Raw genomic sequence first — 26,700 nt, forward strand, 5'->3', positions numbered from 1 at the left:
CACATACTCAACTATCATAGTCTTCTACAATTGCTAACACTCACGCAATACTAATGGTTATGGAGTTTTAATCAAACACTGAGAAAGATAGGGGCTTATAGTGTTGCCTCCCAACGTATTCACCTTTGGGTGATGTCAACAATAGTAGTTCATGCTAACTTACATCTAATTGGATATATATCAGGATCTTTCCAACACGAGGTGCTTGCCAAAGGATAAAATGGAAAAGGGAAAGGCGAAGATCACCTTGACTCTTGTATAAAAGAAAAAGATAGGCCCTTCGCACAGGGAAGCAGGGATTTGCAGAGGTGCTAGAGCTCAATTTTGAAATAGAGATAAATAATTTTGAGAGGTATGATCTCATTGTCAACATAACAACCAAGAGTTCCCAATATCTTCCATACTACATACATTATAGGCGGTTCCCAAACAGAATGGTAAAAGTTTTTACTCCCCCTCCACCAACAATCATCAATCCATGGCTTGCCCAAAACAACGGGTGCCTCCAACTAACGTCAAACCTGGGGGAGTTTTGTTTGCAATTATTTTTGATTTGATTTTGATCTTTTGATCATGGGACTGGGCATCCCGGTTATCAGCCATTTTTCTCATGAATGATGAGCGGAGTCCACTCATCTTGAGAATAACCCACATAGCATGGAAGATATTGACAGCCCCTAGTCGCTACATGAGCGATTCAGGCATACAAAATAGATTATTATTTGAAGGTTTAGAGTTTGGCACATACAAATTTACTTGGAACGACAGGTAAATACCGCATATAGGTAGGTATGGTGGACACTCATGGCAAAAACTGGGTTTAAGGATATTTGGAAGCACAAGTAGTATCTCTACTTGGTGCAAGGAATTTGGCTAGCATGAGGGGGAAAGGCAAGCTCAACATGTTTGAATGATCCATGACAATATACTTTAACTGAGATGTGAGAAAACATAACCCATTACGTTGTCTTCCTTGTCCAACATCAACTCTTTAGCATGTCATACTTAATGAGTGCTCACAATTATAAAAGATGTCTAAGATAGTATATTTATATGTGAAATCTCTCTTCCTTCAATATTCTTTCATGAACTGTTCAAATGAGCAATACAATGCTTCCTAACCTTCAATAAATTTACAACCTCTACTTTTTAGATGTGAAGTCACTACTCCCCATGGGATAAGCAAATGAAACATATATAATTTCAGATTTATGACAATCAACTCATTCAACAATTTACTCACAGGATATAAGTGAAGCACACGAGTAAATGAAAAACTACTCCAAAAAGATATAAGTGAAGATCAATGAGTAGCTAAATAATTATGTAACTATGTGAAGACTCTCTCTCATTAAAGAATTTCAGATCTTGGTATTTTATTCAAACATCAAGCAAGGCAAAACAAAATGACATTGCAAGGATAGCACAACTCATGTGAAGAAGCAAAAACTTAGGCTCAACCGATACTAACCGATAATTGTTGAAGAAGAAAGGTGGGATGCCTACCGGGGCATCCCCAAGCTTAGATGCTTGAGACCTCTTGGAATATTATCTTGGGGTGCCTTGGGCATCCCCAAGCTTGAACTTTTGTGTCTCCTTAATTCCTCTCATATCATGGTTTCTCTTTTTATCAAAAGCTTCATCCACACCAAACTCAACAAGAACTCGTGAGATAGGTTAGTATAAACCAATGCAAAACCTTATCATTTTCTACTGTAAAAAATCACTAAAATTATTATTCGTCATTGCGTACTAAATGCCTCTACATATTTAATACTCCTATACTTAAATAGAATCATTAAACAAGCAAACATATGCAAACAATGCAAACATAACAGCAATCTGCCAAAACAGTACAGTCTGTAAAGAATGCAAGAGTACCAATACTTCCCTAACTCCAACAATTATGAAAAAACTACTAAGCTGTAGAAGATTTATCAGAGCTCAATGTGCAAAAAGTTTCAACATAATACCATTCTCTGACTTTTCTAGGGAATTTTTGCAACAGCGGCAAACTTTCTATTTTCAAACAGCAACATGTATACTAGCAAAATAAGCATGGTAAAGGCTATCCTTGACGTTTTTATTGAAACTAAAGATGCAAAACATTATTCTAAATAACATCAAGCAAATACTAACAAAATAAAATGACGCTCCAAGCAAAACACATATCATGTGGCGAATAAAAATATAGCTCCAAGTAAAGTTACCAATGAACGAAGTCGAAAGAGGGGATGCCATCCGGGGCATCCCCAAGCTTAGGCTCTTGGTTGTCCTTGAATATTACCTTCGGGTGCCTTGGGAATCCCCAAGCTTAGGCTCTTGCCACTCCTTATTCCATAGTCCATTGAATCTTTACCCAAAACTTGAAAACTCCACAACACAAAACTCAATAAAAAACTCGTAAGCTTCGTTAGTATAAGAAAATAAAACCACCATTTAGGTACTGTAATGAACTCATTCTAAATTCATATTGGTGTAATATCTACTGTAATCCAACTTATCTATGGTTCATACCCTTCGATACTACTCATAGATTCATCAAAATAAGCAAACAACAAATACAAAACAGAATCTGTTAAAAAAAGAACATTCTGTAGTAATCTGTATCAAATGTATACTTATGGAACTCCAAAAATCCTACCAAATTAGGAAGTCCTAAGAAATTGGTGTACCAATACAGAGCAAAAAGAATCAAAACAAAAGCACGTTTCTGTGAATTATCAAAACTAATTTACTGGATGCAAAAGTTTCTGATTTTCAGCAGGATCAACACAACTATCACCGTAAGCTATCCTAAAGGTCTTACTTGGCACTTTATTGAAACAAAAGCTATAAAACATGATTACTACAGTAGCATAATTATGTGGACACGCAAAAACAGTAAGGATAAATATTGGGTTGTTTCCCAACAAGCGCTTTTATTTAATGCCTTTCAAGCTAGGCACGATGATGACAATGATGCTCACATAAAAGATAAGAATTGAAACATAACTGAAGCATCATGAAGCATATGGCTAGCACATTTAAGTCTAATCCACATCCTATGCATAGGGATTTTGCGAGCAAACAACTTATGGGAACAATAATCAACTAGCATGGGAAGGTAAAACAAGCATAAGTTCAAAACTTGAAGCACATAGAGAGGAAACTTGACATTATTGCAATTCCTACAAGCATATGTTCCTCCCTCATAATAATTTTCAGTAACATCATGAATGAATTCAACAATATAACCAGCACCTAAAGCATTCTTTTCATGATCTACAAGCATAGAAAATTTACTACTCTCCACATAAGCAAAATTCTTCTCATTCGGAATAGTGGGAGTAAACTCAACAAATAATTATCATGTGAGGCATAGTCCAATTGAAAACTAAAATCATGATGACAAGTTTCATGGTTATCATTATTCTTAATAACATACAAGTCATCACAATAATCATCATAGATAGCAACTTTGTTCTCATAATCAATTGGAACCTCTTCTGAAATAGTGGATTCATCACTAAATAAAGTCATGACCTCTCCAAATCCACTTTCATCAATATAATCATCATAAATAGGAGGCATGATTTCAACATAATAAATATTCTCATCAAAACTTGGGGGACAAAAAATATCATCTTCATCAAACATAGCTTCCCCAAGCTTGTGGCTTTGCATATCACTAGCATCATGGATATTCAAAGAATTCATACTAACAACATTGCAATCATGCTCATAATCCAAAGATTTAGTTAATACCAAACATTTTATAGACTTCCTCTTCTAGCACTTGAGCACAATTTTCCTTTTCATCATACTCACGAAAGATATTAAAAAGACGAAGCGTATGAGACAAACTTAACTCCATTTTTTTGTAGTTTTCTTTTATAAACTAAACTAGTGATAAAACAAGAAACAAAAAGATTTGATTGCAAGATCTAAAGATATACCTTCAAGCACTCACCTCCCAGGCAACGGCGCCAGAAAAGAGCTTAGTTGACGGGGTGTGAGTGCCGCTTACCTAGCCTCCCCGGCAACGGCGCCAGAAAAGAGCTTGATGTCTACTACACAACCTTCTTCTTGTAGACGTTGTTGGGCTTGCAAGTGCACATGTTTGTAGGACAATAGCAAATTTCCCTCAAGTGGATGACCTAAGGTTTATCAATCCGTAGGAGGCGTAGGATGAAGATGGTCTCTCTCAAACAACCCTGCAACCAAATAACAAAGAGTCTCTTGTGTTCCCAACACACCTAATACAATGGTAAATTGTATAGGTGCACTAGTTCGGCGAAGAGATGGTGATACAAGTGGTATATGGAAAGAAGGCCTAGGGTTCATACTTTCACTAGTGCAAGTTCTCTCAACAATGATAACATAGATAGATCATATAACAATCCCTCAACATGCAACAAAGAGTCACTCCAAAGCCACTAATAGCGGAGAACAAACGAAGAGAATATGGTAGGGGTACGAAACCACCTCAAAGTTATTCTTTCGGATCAATCTATTCAAGAGTTCGTACTAGAATAACACCTTAAGACACAAATCAACCAAAACCCTAATGTCACCTAGATACTTCATTGTCACCTCAAGTATTCGTGGGCATGATTATACGATATGCATCACACAATCTCAGATTCATCTATTCAACCAACACAAAGTACTTCAAAGAGTGCCCCAAAGTTTCTACCGGTGAGTCAAGATGAAAACATGTGCCAACCCCTATGCATAGGTTCATGGGCGGAACCCGCAAGTTGATCACCAAAACATACATCAAGTGGCGTGAACATCCCATTGTCAGCATAGATAAGCACGACAAGACATACATCAAGTGTTCTCAAATTCTTAAAGACTCAATCCGACAAGATAACTTCAAAGGGAAAACTCAATTCATCACAAGAGAGTAGAGGGGGAGAAACATCATAAGATCCAACTATAGTAGCAAAGCTCGTGATACATCAAGATCATGCCATAGAGAGAACACGAGAGAGAGAGAGAGAGAGATCAAACACATAGCTACTGGTACATACCCTCAGCCCCGAGGGTGAACTACTCCCTCCTCGTCATGGAGAGCATCGGGATGATGAAGATGGCCACCGGTGATGGATTCCCCCTCCGGCAGGGTGCCAGAACGGGCTCCCGAGAGGTTTTTGGTGGCTACAGAGGCATGCGGCGGTGGAACTCCTGATATATCTTCGTCTTTGATGTTTTTAGGGTACGTGGACTTATATAGGCGAAAGAAGTCGGTCGGGGGAGCCTCGAGGGGCCCAGGAGACATGGGGCGCGCCCAGGGGGGTGGGCGCGCCCTCCTATCTCCTGGCTTCCTCGAGCCTTCCCTGGCTTGAACTCCAATCTCCCGGATCATATCCTTTCCAAAAATCATGCTCCCGAAGGTTTCATTCCGTTTGGACTCCATTTGGTATTCCTTTTCTTTGAAATACTGAAACAGGCAATAAAACAGCAATATGGGCTGGGCCTCCGGTTAATAGGTTAGTCCCAAAAGTAATATAAAAGTTTATAATAAAGCCCGTAATCATTCAAAACAGATAATAAAATAGCATGAATGCTTCATAAATTATAGGTACATTGGAGACGTATCAACGCGTTGCGATTGATGGGACGTGGGCGTCTCCACTTCCCCACGCTACCTCGGCAACTGTTCGACTTGACGGAACGGTGCGGCATGCAGAAGATCATCATGGCGCGAGGTCTTGGAGGTTGGCGGTTGGCCTTCGTTGGCTATAAATGTGGGCGAGGGGCAGAGCCCCCCCCGCTCATCTCTCCTTCGTCTTCCTGTCGCCCGCTTCTTCTCCTTCTTCGTGTTGCTTCCATGGCATCGCCGAGGAGGTTTTCGGGGCCAAGAAGGGGAAAGCTTCCAAGGAGGGACCAGCCTCTCCGCCTCCCAAGAGAGGCCGCGACTGTCCCCATAAGCACCTGGTGGCCCCCACGGCGGCCCCCAGGGGGTGCGGGCGCGCACCTGCTACGTCTTGAGCTTGCGTTGGTTTTCCTTGAAGAGGAAAGGGTGATGCAGCAATAGTAGCATAAGTATTTCCTCTCAATTTTTGAGAACCAAGGTATCAATCCAGTAGGAGGCTCCTCAAAAGTCCCACGCACCTACACAAACAAACAAAGAACTCGCAACCAACACAATAAAGGGGTTGTCAATCCCTTCACGGCCACTTGCGAAAGTGAAATCTGATAGAGATAGTATGATAAGATAAATATATTTTTGGTATTTTATGATATAGGTTGAAAAAGTAAAGATGCAAATAAAAGTAGATTGAAAGCTTATATGATAATAGATAGACCCGGGGGCCATAGGTTTCACTAGTGGCTTCTCTCAAGATAGCATAAGTATTACGGTGGGTGAACAAATTACTATCGAGCAATTGATAGAAAAGTGAATAATTATGAGATTATCTAGGCATGATCATGTATATAGGGATCACGTCCGCGACTAGTAGACCGACTCCTGCCCGCATCTACTACTATTAGTCCACACATCGACCGCTATCCAGCATGCATCTAGAGTATTAAGTTCATAAAAACAGAGTAACACATTAAGAAAGATGACATGCTGTAGAGGGATAAACTCATTCAATATGATATAAACCCCATCTTTTTATCCTCGATGGCAACAATACAATACGTGCCTTGCAACCCCTATTGTCACTGGGTAAGGACACCGCAAGATTGAACCCAAAGCTAAGCACTTCTCCCATTGCAAGAAAGATCAATCTAGTAGGCCAAACCAAACTGATAATTCGAAGAGACTTGCAAAGATAACTCAATCATACATAAAATAATTCAGAGAAGATTCAAATATTTCTCATAGATAAACTTGATCATAAACCCACAATTCATCGGATCTCGACAAACACACTGCAAAAGAGTTACATCGAATAGATCTCCAAGAAGATCGAGGAGAACATGGTATTGAGATCCAAAAAGAGAGAAGAAGCCATCTAGCTAATAACTATGGACCCGAAGGTCTGTGGTAAACTACTCACAACTCATCGAAGGGGCTATGGTGTTGATGTAGAAGCCCTCCATGGTCGATTCCCCCTCTGGCGGAGCGCCGGGCGAAGGCTCCAAGATGGGATGTCGCGGATACAGAAGGTTACGGCGGTGGAAATTGTTTTTCGTTGGCTCCCTGGATGTTTTCAGGGTACGTGCGTATATATAGGAGGAAGAAGTAGGTCGGTGGCCGCCCGAGGGGCCCACGAGATAGGGGGGTGCCCTGTAAGGGTGGGCGTGCCCTCCACCCTCGTGGCCGCCTCGGCTGCTTCTTGGCTTGCACTCCAAGTCCTCTGGATCACGTTCATTCCAAAAATCACGCTCCCGAAGGTTTCATTCCGTTTGGACTCCGTTTGATATTCCTTTTCTTTGAAATACTGAAATAGGCAAAAAAGACAGCAATACAGGCTGGGCCTCTGGTTAGTAGGTTAGTCCCAAAAATGATATAAATGTGTAAAATAAATCCCATAAACATCGAAAAAGGTTAATATAATAGCATGGAACAATAAAAAATTATAGATATGTTGGAGACGTATCAAGCATCCCCAAGCTTAATTCCTGCTCGTCCTCGAGTAGGTAAATGATAAAAACAGATTTTTTGATGTGGAATGCTACCTAGCGTAATTCTCAATGTATTTTTTTTATTGTGGCATGAATGTTCAGATCCAAATGATTCAAAATAAAAGTTCATATTGACATAAAAATAGTAATACTTCAAGCATACTAATCAAAGCAATCATGTCTTCTCAAAATAACATGGCTAAAGAAAGTTCATCCCTACAAAATCATATAGTTAGGATATGCTTCATTTTCGTCACACAAAAATGTTCCCAAATTCTACACCCCCGATGACAAGCCAAGCAATTGTTTCATACTTAAATAATCTCAAACTTTTTCAACCTTCACGCAATACATGAGCGTGAGCCATGGATATAGCACTATGGGTGGAATAGAATATGATGATGGGGATTGTGTGGAGAAGACAAAAAAGGAGAAAGTCTCACATTGACAAGGATAATCAACGGGCTATAGAGATGCCCATCAATTGATGTCAATATGAGGAGTAGGGATTGCCATGAAATAGATGCACTAGAGCTATAAATGTATGCAAGCTCAACAAAAGAAAACTAGTGAGTGTGCATCCAACTTGCTTGCTCACGAAGACCTAGGGCATTTGAGGAAGCCCATCGTAGGAATATACAAGCCAAGTTCTATAATGAAAAATTCCCACTAGTATATGAAAGTGACAACCTATGAGACTCACTATATGAAGAATATGGTGCTACTTTGAAGCACAAGTGTGGAAAAAGAGATAGTAACATTTCCCCCTTTTTATATTTCCCCCTTTTTATTTTTATTTTTTTCTCTTTTCTTTTTTTGGGCTTTTTTTGGCCTTTCTTTTTCTTTTCTTCTTTTTTTCTTTGGCCTTTCCCCTTTTTTGGCCTTTTTTTTCTTTTTGGAGATAATGCTCTAATAATGATGATCATCACACTTTTATTAATTTACAACACATGAATTACAACTCAAAACTAGAACAAGATATGACTCTATATGAATGCCTCCGGCGGTGTACCGGGATGGGCAATGAATCAAGAGTGACATGTATGAAAAATGATGCAAAGTGGCCTTGCCACAAATACAGTGTCAACTACATGATCATGCAATGGCAATATGACAATAGTAATGCGTGTCATGATGATAAACGAAATGGTGGAAAGTTGCATGGCAATATATCTCGGAATGGCTATGGAAATGCCATAATAGGTAGGTATGGTGGATGTTTTGAGGAAGATATAATGAGGTTTATGTGTGATAGAGCATATCGTATCATGGGGTTTGGATGCACCGGCGAAGTTTGCACCAACTCTCAAGGTGAGAAAGGGCAATGCGCCGTACCGAAGATGCTAGCAATGATGGAAAGGTAAAAGTGCGTATAATCCATGGACTCAACATTAGTCAAAAGAACTCATATAATTATTGCAAAAATCTAGATGTCATCAAAAACCAAGCACTACGTGCATGCTCCTAGGGGGATAGATTGGTAGGAAAAGACCATCGCTCGTCCCCGACCGCCACTCATAAGGATGCACAATCCAAGGACACTTCATGTTTCAAATTTGTTACACAACTTTAACCATACATGCATGCTACGGGACTTGCTAACTTCAACACAAGCATTCTTTAAATTCATAATCACCCAACTAGCATGACTTTAATATCGCTACCTCCATATCTCAAAACAATTATCAAGTATCAAATTGATCATAGCATCCAATTCACTTCCTATGATAGTTTTTATTATACCCAACTTGGATGCCTATCATTCTAGGACCAATTTTATAACCATAGCAAATACCATGCTGTTCTAAGATACTCTCAAAATAATATAAGTGAAGCATGAGAGACTAATAATTTCTACAAATTAAGCCACCGCCGTGCTCTAAAAGATATAAGTGAAGTACTAGAGCAAAAACTATCTAGCTCAAAAAATATAAGTGAAGCACATAGAGTATTCTAATAAATTCCAATCAAGTGGGCTTCTCCCAAAAGGTGTTTACAACAAGGATGATTATGGAAAACTAAAAAGCAAATACTAATATCATACATGACGCTCCAAGCAAAACACATATCATGTGGCGAATAAAAATATAGCTCCAAGTAAAGTTACCAATGAACGAAGACGAAAAAGGGGATGCTTTCCGGGGGCATCCCCAAGCTTAGGATTTTGGCTATTCTTGAATATATTGGGGTTCCATGGGCATCCGCAAGCTTAGGCTCTTGCCACTCCTTATTCCATAGTCCATCAAATCTTTACCCAAAACTTGAAAACTTCACAACACAAAACTCAACAGGAAATCTCATAAGCTCCGTTAGTGAAAGAAAGCAAAACCACCATATAAGGTATTGTAATGAACTCATTCTTTATTTATATTGGTGTTAAACCTACTGTATTCCAAGTTCTCTATGGTTCATACCACTTAATACTAGCCATAGATGCATCAAAATAAGCAAACAACACAATAAAAACAGAATCTGTCAAAAACAGAACAGTCTGTAGAAATATGTAACCCACGAATACTTATGGAACACTAAAAATCCTACCAAAATAGGAAGTCCTGGGAAATTTGTCTATTGATCTACAGAAAAAAGAATCAACGCAAAATCACGTTTATGTGATTTAACAAAACTAATTTCATGCGCGCAAAGTTTTTGTTTTTCAGCAGAATCAAATTAACTATCACCATAGGTTATCCTATAGGTTCTACTTGGCACAAACACTAATTAAACATAAAAACACATCTAAACAGAAGGTAGATGCAAAATTTATTACTAAACAAAAACAAAAACAAAAAAACACAAATAAAATTGGGTTGCCTCCCAACTAGCGCTATCGTTTAACGCCCCTAGCTAGGCATAAGAGCGAGGATAGATCTAAGTAGTGCCATCTTTGGCACTCAATTCATAAGTAGCTCGCATGATAGATTCATAAGGTAATTTAATTTTCTTTCTTGGAAAGTGCTCCATGCCTTTCCTTAATGGAAATTGGAATCTAATATTCCCTTCCTTCATATCAATAATCGCGCCAATCGTTCTAAGGAAAGGTCTACCAAGAATAATAGAGCAATAAAGATTGCAATCTATATCAAGAACGATAAAAATCTATGGGCACCAAATTTATATTTGCAACAATGAGAACATCATTGATCCTTCCCATTGGCTTTTTAATGATGGAATCCGCAAGGTGCAAATTTAAAGAGCAATCATCAAGATCATGGAAACCTAGAATATCACATAAAGTTTCCGGAATCGTGAAAACACTAGCACCCAATATCTAAAGAACAATTATCATAATCAAATTACTTGAAATCCAAGATAGTGGGTTCAATGCTATTTAAAGTCACGACCTCTCCAATCCCACTTTTACCAAATTTAGCATCAAGATTTAAAAACTCTGAATTATTGGGACGCCTTCTAACTAAAGTTGGCTCATCTCCAGTCCCATTATTATTAATATTAATATTGCAAAACAAAGATCTAATAGGAGACACATCAATAACTTTAAGATCTTTATCATTATTTTCATGTAAACTAGAAGAACATGCTTTTATAAAGCAATCTTTCTTAGCACGCAATCTAGCGGTTCTTTCCTTGCACTCATCAATGGAAATTCTCATTGATTTGAGAGACTCATTGATATCATGCTTAGGAGGAGTAGATCTAAGTTTCAAAGAATCAACATCAAGCGAGAGTCTATCAACGTTCCTAGCCAAATCATCAACTTTGAGCAATTTTTCTTCAAGCAAGGCATTAAAATTCTTCTGAGAGATCATAAATTCTTTCACACTATTATCAAAATGAGAGGGCATATTATTAAAATTACCATAATAATTGTTGTAGGAATTTCCATAATTATTAGAGGAATTACTAGGGAACGGTCTAGGATTAAAGTTTCCTCTATAAGCATTGTTTCCGAAACTATTCCTACCAACAAAATTCACATCCATAGATTCATTATTATTCTCAATCAAAGTAGACAAAGGCATATCATTGGGATCAAGAGGAGTACTCTTAGTAGCAAACAACTTCATAAGTTCATCCATCTTTCCACTCAAAACATTAATTTCTTCTATAGCATGCACTTTTTTACTAGTACATCTTTAGGTGTGCCATTGAGAATAATTAGCCATAATATTATCAAGAAGTTTTGTAGCATCTCCTAAAGTGATTTCCATAAACGTGCCTCCCACGGCCAAATCTAAAAGATTTCTAGAAGTAAAGTACAATCCGGCATAAAAAATTTGTATGATCATCCATAAATTCAAACCATGTGTAGGGCAATTGCAAATCATCAATTTCATTCTTTCCCAAGATTGGGAAACATGCTCATGATCAAGTTGTTTAAAATTCATAATATCATTCGTAAGAGTAATGATCTTAGCGGGAGTAAAATATTTAGAGATAAAAGCATCTTTGCACTTATTCCATGAATCAATACTATTCTTAGGCAAAGACGAAAACCAAACTTTAGCACGGTCTGTAAGTGAAAACGGAAAAAACTTCAATTTAACAATATCATTATCCATATCTTTCTTCTTTTGCATATCACACAAATCAACAAAGTTGTTTAGATGGGTAGCGGCATCTTCACTAGGAAGGCCGGCGAATTGATCTTTAATAACAAGATTCAGCAAAGCAGTATTGATTTCACAAGACTCAACATCATTAAGAGGAGCAATCGGAGTACTAAGGAAATCATTATTATTGGTATTGGAGAAATCACACAATTTGTTATTAGCTTGCGCCATCGCGACAAGTAATCCAACACACAAGCAAACAAAAAAGGCAAGCGAAAAAGAGAGGAGAAGATTGGGAAAGAGAGGGTGAATAAAACGGCAAGGGTGCAATGGGGGAGAGGAAAACGAGAGGCAAATGGAAAATCATGTAAATGCGAGGGAGATGAGTTTGTGATGGGTACTTGTTATGTCTTGACTTGAGCGAAGACCTCCCCCGCAACGGCGCCAGAAATACTTCTTGCTACGTCTTGAGCTTGCATTGGTTTTCCTTGAAGAGGAAAGGGTGATGCAGTAATAGTAGCGTAAGTATTTCCCTCAATTTTTGAGAACAAAGGTATCAATCCAGTAGGAGGCTCCTCAAAAGTCCCACGCACCTACACAAACAAAGAAAGAACTCACAACCAACACAATAAAGGGGTTGTCAATCCCTTCACGACCACTTGCGAAAGTGAGATCTGATACAGATAGTATGATAAGATAAACATATTTTTGGTATTTTATGATATAGATTGGAAAATTAAAGATGCAAATAAAAGTAGATTGAAAGCTTATATGATAAAACATAGACCCGAGGGCCATAGGTTTCACTAGTGGCTTCTCTCAAGATAGCATAAGTATTACGATGGGTGAACAAATTACTGTCGAGCAATTATAGAAAAGTGAATAATTATGAGATTATCTAGGCATGATCATGTATATAGGCATCACGTCCGCGACAAGTAGACCGACTCCTGCCTGCATCTACTACTATTACTCCACACATCGACCGCTATCCAGCATGCATCTAGAGTATTAAGTTCATAAGAACAGAGTAACGCATTAAGAAAGATGACATGATGTAGAGGGATACACTCATGCAATATGATATAAACCCCATCTTTTTATCCTCGATGGCAACAATACAATATGTGCCTTGCAACCCCTATTGTCACTGGGTAAGGACACCGCAAGATTGAACCCAAAGCTAAGCACTTCTCCCATTGCAAGAAAGATCAATCTAGTAGGCCAAACCAAACTAATAATTCGAAGAGACTTGCATAACTCAATCATACATAAAAGAATTCAGAGGAGATTAAAATATTTCTCATAGATAAACTTGATCATAGACCCACAATTCATCGGATCTCGACAAACACACCGCAAAAAGAGTTACATCGAATAGATCTCCAAGAAGATCGAGGAGAACATGGTATTGAGATCCAAAAAGAGAGAAGACGCCATCTAGCTAATAACTATGGACCCGAAGGTCTGTGGTAAACTACTCACAACTCATCGGAGGGGCTATGGTGTTGATGTAGAAGCCCACCATGGTCGATTCCCCCTCCAGCGGAGCACCGACGAAGGCTCCAAGATGGGATCTTGCGGATACAGAAGGTTACGGCGGTGGAAATTGTTTTTCGTTGGCTCCATGGATGTTTTTGGGGTACATGGGTATACATAGGATGAAGAAGTAGGTCGGTGGCCGCCCGAGGGTCCCACGAGATAGGGGGCGTGCCCTATAGGGGTGCGTGCCCCCTCCACCCTCTTGGCCGCCTCGGCTGCTTCTTGGCTTGCACTCCAATTCCTCTGGATTACGTTCGTTCCAAAAATCACGCTCCCGAAGGTTTCATTCCGTTTGGACTCCGTTTGATATTCCTTTTCTTCGAAATACTGAAATAGGCAAAAAAACAATACGGGTTGGGCCTCCGGCTAGTAGGTTAGTCCCAAAAATGATATAAATGTGTAAAATAAAGCCCATAAACATCCAAAAAGGGTAATATAATAGCATGGAACAATCAAAAATTATAGATACATTGGAGACGTATCAGCACCCCCCAGAGCCGGCGTTTCTTTTGGTGCCCGTGATGGCACCTCTTCTCGCGGTGGGGGCCACCGGCTTCGGAGTAGCCCCCATGGCGAGGGGAGGCGCGCCGTGATCGTGCGCCCTCCTTGGCCACGTTTCTCCTCGCTGGACGTGCTCCCCGAGTTCGTGGTATGGTCGGAGAGCCCGACCGGCACCTCACTCCGGCTTCCGTGTTTCTTCTCTGGCGAGCTTCCATCCTCGGGGCTCGATGGTCCCTGGCTGCAGGCTGACGGCTGCTGCCGCAGAGCTTCATGGGTTGGGAATGAGGTCGCCACCTCTAGCAGCATGGTCTTGACCCGCGGCTGGCAGACGTTCGCCCGCGCGCGAGGCCTGGGTGGAAGGTGCACCCTCCACTTCAAGTATGACGGCCTGGCGACCTTCTACTTGAGGGTGTTCATGGAGGACGACCGCCGCGTGGGGTGCTGCCTGGAGGACGACAACTACGACGGGGGTGGCAAAGGTGAGCTTGGCCTTGGTGGTGCGCGCTCCTCTTCTCGCGACAGCGTCTCTTCCTCGGATGAGAGCTCGAGCAGTGGTGGCTATGACCGGCCCCCATGCCGTCGCGCTCGGGTCGAGGATGGCGGTGGTTCATCCCATCGCAGGACTCCAATGAAGCTAGAGAGGAGTCCGACGTGAGTTTGGGGGCCGCCGAACTTGGACTCAAGACCAGCCGTAGCTCCAGGTTGCCTATGGGGGAACTGGTGGAGCGCTAGGCCACCTTGAGGCGCTGCTTGAGGATGCAGCACTGGTGCCGGGTTTGTACGCCCTCGGGTCTTCTTTGTTTAGCCTTTCCTTTCTCCTGTAATTCGAAAAGAAAAGATGGTGCACCCCGACCGGGCGTGTAATAAACTATGGTAGTTATGCCCTTTATGCTATAATTGCTATCTTGATGTTGTGATGTAATGTTTGTGCTCTGAGTAAGCCAGGATAGGAAAACTTACCTTGACATGTGTGCAACAGCTTTCCGCCTCGCGAGGACTTGGTTTTTGGCGCTCAACGAGGCCCCCTTCTTGGGGAGCTGGAGGTCACAGACCTTGAGAGACGCCTCGGGGTCTCGGGAGCTGCCGCAGAACCGTTGTAGGGCTGCTTTTAAAGGAAAAGGAAACCTGACGAGCATCTCACTCCTCCTTATGTGAGCCCCCTGTCATTGATTAGCTCTGACTTATTGCACCGCGTCGCGCTGCCCGGGGGGCACAGATATGAGGGGTGCTGATGCCTGTGAGCTTGATTGAGGGCTCCTCGCGAGGACAAGGCCGAAGCACCAGGGCAGCGGGGTTCGGCGTGGTGTGCGCGCACGAGGGTAGGCCTAAGGCGCACACACCTGCCTAGCCCCTAGGCACGAGGCGCATGAGGGAGAGTGATGGGCAACTGCCACCTCTCTCCTGTCCTTAGGCCAAGAACAACCGAGCGGGAGAAGAAGAAATTAACTCGGCGAACCAAAACACAAAAGCACCAAATCCATTGAAAGATTACTAAAAAACTGCAAGCAACTTCGGAAAGAAAATGAACAGACGCATCCGGCACCTAATCTAGTCTTCTCACCAGCGTGGAGCTAAGTGCTGCCACTAAGACGTGGGAGGGAGCCCCCATGAGGCCCTAGGGTGACTCTCAGGAGACTCCGGGGCGTGTACAACCCCACTCATTATTACATGAGAGTGTCACGAGCGGAGACCTTCACAGGCGGGAGCCTTGCTTCACAGGCCGGAGCCTTCCTTCAAGGGTAGAACTTCCGGAGGTGCTGGATGTTCCAGGTGTTCTGGATGGGGACCCCGTCCTGTGTCTCCAGGCGCGCGGCGCCAGGCCTGGAGACACGTGCAATCCTAAACGGGCCCTCCCACATGAGAGAGAGAGCTTGTGCAACCCTTCTATGGAGAGCACCTGCCATAGGACGAGGTCGCCCACCTATAACATCCTGGAGCGGATGCTGCGACAGTGATACCGCCGCAGCGCCTGCTGGTACCTTGCCGCCCGAAGCGAGGCTTGATGGCGGCATTCCTCCCCAAGCACGAGGTCCATCCCCCGCGTGGCATGCTGACGCGCCTCGTCGAAAGCCAGGACCCGCGTGGAGCGATGCCTGACCTCATGTGGGAGTACCGCCTCTGCTCCGTAGACGAGGAAGAATGGCGTCTCTCCCGTTGGCTTGGTCGCGGTGGTGCGGATGGACCACAACACGGACTGTAGCTCGTTGAGCCAGCCCCTGCCGCATGCCTCGAGCTTCTTCTTGAAGGTTCTTGTCTTGATGCCCCTCAGGACTTCTGCATTGGCCCGCTCGGCTTGGCTGTTGCTCCTGGGATGTGCCACTGAGGCGTAGCATATCTGCGTTGTTAGCACAGTATGTCTTGAAAAGGTTGCTAGTGAATTGTGAGCCGTTGTCGGTGATGATGCGGTTAGGAACCCCAAACCATCTCACGATGCCCTTGATGAACTTGACGGCTGATCCAGCTGGGATGGCGTGAACAACTTCTACCTCCGCCCACTTGGTGAATTTGTCGATGGCAACGTAGAGGTATCGGTAGCCCCCTGGCGCTCGAGGGAACGGCCCCAAGATGTCCAGCCCCCGAACCGCGAACGGCCATGTGAGTGGGATGTCTGGAGGCCCTGTGCAGGCTGGTGAATCTGCTTGGCGTGGAACTGGCATGCTTCACAAGAACGCACCAGCTCTATGGCGTCGTTGGGCGCAGTGGGCCAGTAGAAGCCACCGCGGAACGCCTTGCCCACCAGAGTGTGTGACGAGGAATGATTCCCACAGTCCCCACCATGTATGTCCGCTAGTAGCTCGAGTCCCTGCTCCCTGGAGGTGCATCGCAACGAAACGTCATTGGGCCTCTTGCGATATAACTCACCATCCTGGATGCAGTACGCGGTGGCTTGACGAGCCACGTGCTCGGCATCCTCCTTCTCTGGCAAGGTCCATTGAAGCAGGTACGCCTTGAACTCCTCAGTCCAGCACCCCTCCTGAGACTCGAGTGCAAGTAGCAAGCGGGCCCCTGTGGGGTGGCCACATGATGGGGCGCCCGTCTCAGGCGCTTGAGGCAGATCCTCCTGAGGCAGTGCTGGAGCCGTGGTGGGGGGAGCCACAGATGGCTTGAAGAGCCGCTCCTTAAACACCCCGGCTCCTGGGGGAGCCTTCGGGAGGCTCTCTTGGTGATATCGTCCACCTCCTTGTTCGCCCCTCGCGACACGTGTTGTAGTTCCAAGCCCAGGAACCGCTTCTCCATCTTGTGTACCTCTTCTAGGTATGCCTCCATTTGCTCGTCCTTGGGTGTGTACTCCTTGTTGGAGAAGTTGACGAGGAGATGGGAATCTCCCTTGATGGTGAGACGCTTCGCCCCTAGCACCGCCGCTGCCCTGAGACCTTCGAGCAAGCCCTCGAACTCCGTGATGTTGTTGGAGACCTTCTCACCCTGCTGGAAACAGAGTTGTACCATGTAGCAGAGCTTGTCCTTGGTGGGTGAGATAAGGGCTGCTCCTGCTCCTGCGCCTTGTCGTGCGAACGCTCCGTCAAAGTACATGATCCACTCGTCTAGTTCCTCATCCCCAGGTAAGAGGGAGAGGTCCTTGCTCACCCCGTGGTCGGGGAGGTCAGTCCACTCGGCCACAAAGTCAGTGAGGGCCGCACCCTTGATGACCCTGGTGGTGCTGAACTCGAGATGGAACGCCTGAAGCTCGATGTTCCATTTTACAACTCGCCCGACGGCGTTCGGGCTCCAGAGCACCCTCTCCAGTGGGTATGTCGAAACGACTTTGATGGGGTGGCCTTGGAAGTAGCGGCGCAGCTTTCAGGAGGCGGCGAGGAGCGCGAGCAAGAGTTTCTGAGGCATGGGGTAGCATGCCCGTGCCTCCCTCAGCACCGTGCTGACGAAGTAGACAGGGTGCTCGACGAGGGAAGAGGCACCGGTGGAGTCTTGTTCTTCTTGAAGACGCGGGCCTTCGGTGGTCTCGCGAGGTCCATCCTCAGGAGCCCCCCCCAACCGCGGGGTCAATCGCATCCTCGGGAGGGACATCGGCCGCTGGGATTGCCGAGGCCCCAGGTGCGCTGTCCTGAGGGTGTTGCGCCTTGCTTGGTGGTTGAGCGCCCTACTGAGGGTCCTTGGATGGGCGCTCCTTCCTTAGCGCCACCAGGGCGGCGCTAGCTGAGTGAGGGGTGGCTGCCAAATAGAGCACCAAGGGCTCGAGAGGGCGCGGCACCACCATCACTGGTGGGATGGTCAAGTATCTCTTGAGGTCTTGAAAGGTCGCGTCTGCCTCCAGGGTCCACTCGAATGGCTCCTTCCTTTTCATCAGCTTGAAGAACGGGAGGGCACACTCCCCCAGCTTGGAGATGAAGCGCCCAAGCGAGGTTATGCAGCCCGCCAGCTTCTGCATCTCCTTCAGGGTCTGCGGGGGGCTCATGTCTTCTATTGCCTTGACCTTCTTTGGATTGGCCTCGATCCCTCTATGCGACACCAGGAAGCCCAGCAGCTTGCCATAGGGAACCCTGAATACACACTTCTCGGGACTGAGCCGAAGATCCACCTTACGCAAGCTGGCAAACGTCTCCTCCAGATCTGCTATCAGGGTCCCGGCCTCCTGAGACTTCACTACTATGTCATCAACATAGGCCTCTGCATTTCTCCCGAGCTGCGTGCCCAGGGCGATATGCATCAGCTGCTGGAAGGTAGCCCCGGCATTGCGTAGCCCGAAGGGCATGCAGGTGTAGCAGTACACCCTGCAGGGGGTCAGGAACGTCGTCTTCTCCACATCTTGCACGGCCATCTTGATCTGGTGGTAGCCTGAGAAGGCGTCCAAGAAGCACAATAGGTCGCACTTGGCGGTGGAGTCCATGATCTGGTCAATGCGAGGAAGCGGAAAGGGATCTTGAGGGCAGACCTTGTTGAGGTTGGTGAAGTCGACACACATGTGTTCCTTCCCTCCTTTCTTGGGGACGACAACGGGGTTCACCAGCCACTCTGGGTATCGTACCTCCCTGATGACCCTTGCGTCTTGCATCTTGCGGGTTTCTTGGACGATAAAGGCTTGCTTCTCAGTGGACTAACGACGAGCCTTCTGCTTCACCGGCCGCACGTTTGGGCATACCTTTAGGTGGTGCTCGATTATTCCCCTCGGGACCCCAGCCAGGTCTTTGGGATCCCAAGAGAATACATCCTTGTTGGTGCGCAAGAAGTTGACCAACGCTTTCTCTTGGTTTTGAGGGAGGCCAGCTCCTATGGTGAAGGTGGCGCTGGTCATTCCCTCCTCGCTGACCAGCACTTGCTTCATCTCGGCTCGGTCTTGGGAGAACAACTGCTTCTTCTTGGACGGCACCGCTCTCGGGGCCCCAGGACCCCCTTTCTCATCAGGAAGCGCAGATGCCGTTGACCTAAAGGCGAGCTTGAGGGCCTGCACCGCGTCTTTGGTGTCCCCTGCCACCGTGAGGACACCGTTGCTGACAGGCATCTTCATGAGGTTGTAAACTGGATGAGTCGCCGCCATGAACTTGGACAAGGCCGGGTACACCAGGATGGCGTTGTATGGCAAGTCGATTCGGGTGATGTCAAAGTCGATGAGCTCGGTGCGGTAGTTGTGCGGGTCCCGAAGGTGACGGGGAGGTGGATCTGCCCTAGGGGGCTGGTGGAGCCATCGCCGACCCCGGAGAAGGGCTTGGTGGGGCGGAGCCGGCCGGGGGGCATGTGCAGCAGGCTGAATGTCTCCACGGAGAGCGTGTTGTGGCCGGCTCCATCGTCGATGAGGGTCTTGGTGACCGCCACATTGCAGATGGTGGGGGTGCAAAGCATCGGGAGCACGCCTGCTTCTGTCGTGGCGGCTGGATGATCCTTGGGGCCGAAGGTGAGGTCAGCCTTAGGTGCCGCCCAGCCCGTGGGAGCCCTCGAGCCCGCCTGGGCGGCACTTACTTGTCGGTAGAACTGCTTGATGTGGCGGTCAGAGGGTGGTGCCTGCGAGCCACCTAGGAGAGCTGCGATGATGGGGGGCGCCGGTGCCGCGAAGCTTGCGATGAAGAGGCCGCGCAGCTCCTCCCAGGAGGCTACAGAGGACTCCGGCAGGTTGAGCAACTAGGCGTGCAGTGCGCCTACAAGGGCCATGGGGAGCCAGTTGGCCTTCACCTTGTCGTCTCCGCCGGCCGCCCAAACTGCTTCTTCGTACGCATGGAGGAAGGCGGCCGGGTCCGCCGTGCCGTCGTAGCATGGAGGCATCTCCGGTCTGAACTTGGGTGGCCACCCCACCCGCCGCAGGGAGAGGGTGAAAGAGCGCAGCCCCGGTGCTTCTTCGAAGGCACACGTCGGCCGAGTCGATGGAGAAGCGCCCGCCATTGAAGCTGACGACATGATCTGACGAACGGGGCAGAAGATCTCCGATGTACCCCTACCTAGCGTGCCAAATGTTATATTACGGGTTCCGCAAACCCTTGAAAGGTTCGAACTCTGGGGTGCGTGCGGAGATCTCAACCTACCCAGCCTACCTACTCGTGATCCTCCTAAGCCTAACGCGACGAGCTCGAAGAGACAAAGGGACACAACAATTTATCCTGGTTCGGGCCACCTTGTGGTGTAATACCCTACTCCAGCGTTTTGGTGGATTGCCTTGAAGGGCCGAGGATGAACTAGTACAGTGGATGAACTGGCCTCAGGAGGTGAGGTGTTCTTGAGCTCAAGAGAGCTGGTGGGGTGTGAACTAGATTGGATCTCCCCCCTCTATGGTGGTGGCTAAGTCCTCTTTATAGTGGCCTTGGTCCTCTTCCCAAATGTAGGCGGGAAGGGATCCCACAACGGCCGGATTTGAAAGGGGACAAGTAGTATAGCTTCTTCTGACTAAAGTGGTCTTCGTGTGCGAAAAGCCCCTGGCCGTGACGCTGCGGTGGGCTCGGTGATGACCTCCGTCCTGCCGTCCTGGTGGTCTTGATCTTGTTGCACCAGAATGGAAACCTTTGGCCGATTCCTCGGGACTCCACGCCTATGGCTTGCCTTCCTTGCACCGAAGAGGAAACTGGCGCTCTGCGCCCGTTGGCGCCCGCCTGGCCTTGGTCCTAATGGCTCATGTCAGCTGAGCCTCGTGAGGTGCACCTTACATTGAAGTCTCCGCCCCTCGGGAGCCAGCCTGAAGAGGCCAATCCCCTCGGGGGTCTTGGTGCCGTCCGCCTCGCGAGGTTCTGCCTTACTTGCAGCGTGTGTGATGTGTGCGTGCTTACTGATGTGTGGCAATTTCTTAATTATAAGTCCTAGTTTATGCACTTTCTAGAAGGATGACGGTGAGGAGGGGCTACCTTTTCCTCGGAGAGGACCCTAACTAAACTTTGTATCGAAGCTTTCTGTGTGTTTCTCCTTAATCTGTGTGTAAATTCAGAGTTCTAATCACCATCCTGGTGTTTGCTTGTTTCAGGCATTGCATGGGATGGATCTATCATGCTGGGATTAGTTGTAGACTTCCTTGCTGAACCCTACGAGCAATGCATCCCCAGTTTGCTTCTAGAGGAGGAAGGGGAAGAGGTGAACCTGCTTGTTCTTCATTGATTCCTAAATAAATATCTAATCTGTAATATTTTGTTATATCTATGCTCAGTTACAATTACAACATGGGGCTTCAAGTGGCTATTACTGTGGATCACCAATATTTTGTTATATCCGTGCATTTTAGTTACGACTAAGTGCCACATCATTGAATGTGAATGTCTGTTCAGGTAATAAGCATCACCATTAGCAATTTTGGTTTGTCCCCATAGTCTATGTGTGTCCCATGTCCTTTCAGTACCTTCTGCTATTTTCCTGCATTTTTGCGTACCATGCTGCAATGTTGCATTAGTTTTTGGCCGAAACTTCTTGCCTAGATATGGCCATTTTATTTTTGCTACACCATGGTTAATTAGCTGAGACATTTAAATACAATTTCAGGGTTTTCTTGTTGCTGCTATTCCTCGTGGATATTCAAGAGGCAACTTGGCACCTAATGTCAGCAACGAGCTTATCGGTGACGAGGGAAATGAAAGAAGGCTGCAATGGAATTTGTACTAGGTATGTTTCTCCGTCTCCTCAACTCTCTCAATCTTCACCTCAATTCCTGCCTATAGAGATTGATATTGGTCTGTAGCTAGGTTCAAATATTTTCTTCCTTACATTAAGCAACTTCCCTCGAAAAATAATGTTTCATCATTGTGCCTCTAAAAAATTGTTGTGCCTCTTACAGACTACAGTACCTATTACAGACTACAACTTACGTGTAACTCCAAGTCTTATCATAATCTTGGTGGAATATGAAAGACATAAAGCATATGTACCAATAGACCAAAAAATCCTCTCTGTTGTAAAATAAAAGAATTAAGAACTTATAGTACGTAGAAAATAGTGGTATTAGTTGAAACACCATTATAAAGAGCAATTTCAGTTCATTGAAGATTTTGTCCCTTGTGGTAGGCATTCTTTGCAAATTCTTTAGCTTAATTGATGTGTACTCGTTGTAATTTTCAGTAGCAAGTGCATCACGTATTTGGTTAATGCATTGTTTTTTCTTTTCCATCCATAATGATATTTGAAGACAAGGAATTAGTATGAGATGCTTTGGGGGGTTCAAACACTTGGGTAAGATTAAACACATGTGCTGAATTGGCAGTCCTTCATCCAAATTTTCTTGATAATGATACACCATTTGGCGACAAGTTCTCTACAAAACTGGTATTTTTATGACACATGGTCGTGTAGCTGTGATCAGAGAACTTGTTAAGATATCGTGGGAAAGGGACCAGAAATGCGGTCTGTATGACCAAAAACATCCTGAACAAGTGAACATATGGTTGTTTATTATTTATTATGCTCTGTTTTTTAGGAAACTATCTGAACTCTTCTGAGGGTCGTTCGTTCTCTATTGTTTTTCTTTAGAAGTTTCTCCACGATGGCACTTTCCACCTAGAAAGAGCATCAAGGCCGGCGACCCTGTTTTCGTTAGGATGGAAGATAAATTATTGTTATTTTTTTTGATTTCCTTTATTCCGTAAATGCCAATACAAGATATGTTTGGGCCACATGATTCTATTCCAAAATTTTAAACAACTTAGCAATTAACGGCACATCTGTTATGTATTTGTTTATAATGATCTCGACTATTTTGCAACATATACTGCATTTCCAGGGGTAACCCTTTTGCTTATTTATTTTTTCGCTATGCTCTTTGAAGATCAGATTTTGGCCATATAATTTCCGGTGACTGGAAGTCTAAAACTGAAGATAGGGCAGATTGTTTTGATTCCAATTACTTGGAGATCTTGTGGCGTGCTGTCCCTGGATCAGTCAGACCTACGGCAACATCAACTCGTTGATCCTAGAGGCCATGGTTCTCGAGGTAAGAAATATAAGCACACTAGAGAGAATCCCTGTGCCATATGAACAAATCTCTTTCTCATCCATGCAATCTCTTCATATCTCAAATCCCTGCCGGAGTGCCTTCACCTTGATATCGGCACATACGACTTCAAGATGGTTGTAATATTTCTTTTAGAGGATCTACGCTTCGAGGAAATTAGAGAATGCTGATTTAAAAACAAAGTATATGTAAGCTATTAGGAAGCCTGAAAGATTCATAAAAATAGTAAGCATATGAGTTCTGATAAATCAAACGACACCTCTTATCAATCATTGTAATGGATGTTCTGCAAGATAAACATTATTTGACTGGCTCCCCTTAATTAGTGGGACTTGAGAGTAATGTAGAATGTTTATTTTAGCAATCTTTAAGGTGCAAAATATGTGTTCTATGATACCAGTTTCTTGCTTTATTTTGCTAACTGATCACAACTACCATTTCAGTGAATACATTATGAGCTGGAAATTGTACATTAGAAACCCTTGACAACGCATTGCAAGTTCCATGTTCGGATCCTTCGCTATATATTCCAGGCAGAAGATTGAATGGAAAATCAAGATGAACATTTGTGTGTGTGTGAGAATTTATATCTCTTTACTTAATCTGAAATCTAACATAGTAATTCTCAGCCTCAGGGCTATGTGGTGACGCTCGAAGTGACAGAAAAGGAAGATATTTGGGCATATGAACCCTGGAAAGAGTTTGATGGTAGCATAAAGAAAGCAGGTACTCAGTACCAAATGAAGAGAAATATTGGAATCATGTCATTCCTACTTCATAGCTATACAGGAGCCAGTTTTCCGGTTGATCCGAGATATATTTGCTGCTATACCAAGTGCGCCTTTTCTTTATACGGGAAACATTTTCCTACATTTTTTAAAACAGTATGGTCCTTCTGTGGTAGCAAACTCTGGTCAAGTATCTTTCATTTCCTATACTGAGAAGTAGCTTTACTTTTTCTTGACAGTATGGTTGTGTTAACTGCTAAATGTTAAGGTTCCTTTGTTTGTTGACATAAATTTCACTGATTCCTTCTGATCTGGAAAAGCTTACTTTGGTATTGTGTCCGTTCAGTTTTGCATGCTTGCTCATAGATAATGCATCTCACCAGAACGACAATGCTTATATATAGCTGCAACAGTTATGTTATACTTATGCATTACGCCTCATGCGTGTGTTTATTGCATCATTATGGTGTCCACTTGGATTGTCATATTATTATTGTAAAGGTGAAATAGGTATAAAAATGGATATGAAGTAATGCCAAGTTAAAAGTGAATTTTGTTAGACTGAAAATATTTTTTCATGAAAACTCTTTTCAGTGTGCTTGATCACTCCACTTCCATGTTTATCCTTGCAGAAAAGAATACCCTTATCCTGATAGGCATGGAAACACCGGTTCACATTGAGTGCATCATCGCTAATCAGCTACTATGTATGGTCAGCGGACATGCTTGCTTATTCCTGTAACATATCATTACTCTATCTGCTTAGCCTTTCCAACTTTTAAGATTTGATCCATTCTTTAGAAGTTCGTACAGATCTAGAAGTATTTTGTTTTGTTGGTCAAATCCATTGCCTGTCTGTCCTTATTTATTTTATTGTTCGAACAAGATATCAGATCACCTACATTCATTATTCTTGATTACAGTCTCATACTAAAGTAGTCTAAAATGGTCTGAATAGTTGTAGTAATTCATAAATATTTTCAGTGTAGTTCTTATTTGGTTTCTAGGCATAGAATTTACTTCAAAATTTTGATCTTTATTTGGTTAGTAAGGCTCTAGAAAAAAACAGACCAATGATATATATACAAACAAACACAATAGGAGTTAACTGGTACCTAGCTTTTGAAACCTCTGATATATACAAAATATTATTTGAGTAGAATAGGAGAGATGCAATCTTATGGATATTTCCGCATTTGTAAGAAACTTTCCAGCTTGGCAAGAGGGCTTAACTAGACATGTGTAGGACTCAGCCATGCTGCCTTCCAAATGATTAGTCATTGGTGTTTTCTTATGTTCCTGTTAGTCCAAGTGCATCAGATAAGTAGACTGTTATGTTGAAAAAAGGAAAGAGACTACTCTTTTGTTACTTACAGTACAGATATATGCTATAACATATTACCTTTATGCTCTCGATTTCAGTATATGCCTGCGAACAAGTGAGTCAGTAATATCATTGCCTAAGAATTACTTTGTTTGCCATTTTAATCGTTACATCAGAGAGCAATGGATATAGAAGAAATATGTAAACAGTTGTCCCTAGAAGAAATATGCAACAACTTATTTAGGTTACTTAATTAATAACGCCTCTATATCATTACATACACATACTGAATGTGCCTTTTGAGAGTGAGCTTCTGTCAGTACCTCACACTTATCTTATATGCCATTCCAACTATCTGTTGCAGTAGAGAGCAAGGGACATATAAGAAATCTCCAGGCAGCTTCGCTTAGATGCATCATCTTCTGCTAGGACCTAGGAGTCAGCTTGAAGAATGACCTTCTCAGGTTAATTCTTTGCAGAGAACCTGCTGCACTATAACTTTGGTTTAATCTGTCGATAATGCCCATGAGTATATTCTTAGTGTATGTTTGACCAGATTGTTTTAACTTATGTTGTTCCTATGCTTCAGGAGACTGCAACTGACATGCTGGATGGTGAATAACCAAATTTGTGGACAAAGACAAAGAGTTCATCGCAAGGGGTGGTGTTTAGGATATATATACACAACAGAGGAAACTTTCTTTTATACAGAACCAAATTATATGGTGTAATTGACCACTATTTCTAAGAAATGTTCATCATGTATTAAGTACATTTTATTGTGTCACTTTTTTTGAGGGGTAGCTTTATTCATCAAACACCACAAAGTGTGCAATAGAGTTCATCAAACCAAGCTTTATTGTGTCACCTATGTTTACCTTCTTTTTTACTGTGTCGCCTATGTTTACCTTCTTTTTAGCGTAAGCTATTTGGACTTTCTAATTGCAGGCTCAGTTATTTGACCCACCGATGTTCTAATTTGTTGCATAATTACATTAAGCAACTATTTACATTTCATTCTTTGTTTGAATTTTTTTTAAACTTATGCCTCTGTGTTCCTGAATAACATAACAAATTATGCATGCTCAAGTATATATTTTGAAAGGCAAGTCTATTATTTTTTATAGAAGTAGTTACAATTCATGTCCTATGTGATTGCTC

General features: G+C 43.9%; 1 long non-coding RNA gene across 1 annotated transcript; it reads left to right on the top strand.

Annotated features, from left to right (window-relative positions):
• The first annotated feature begins 24,928 nt into the window (after positions 1–24,928).
• LOC123159482 (uncharacterized) lies at positions 24,929–26,413 on the top strand. The gene is made up of 2 exons (XR_006479729.1): positions 24,929–26,003; positions 26,129–26,413. It is a non-coding gene; the product is annotated as an uncharacterized lncRNA (long non-coding RNA).
• Positions 26,414–26,700: the final 287 nt, after the last annotated feature.

This window comes from Triticum aestivum, chromosome 7B (genome assembly GCF_018294505.1).
Source record: "Triticum aestivum cultivar Chinese Spring chromosome 7B, IWGSC CS RefSeq v2.1, whole genome shotgun sequence".
Taxonomy (NCBI): domain Eukaryota; kingdom Viridiplantae; phylum Streptophyta; class Magnoliopsida; order Poales; family Poaceae; genus Triticum; species Triticum aestivum.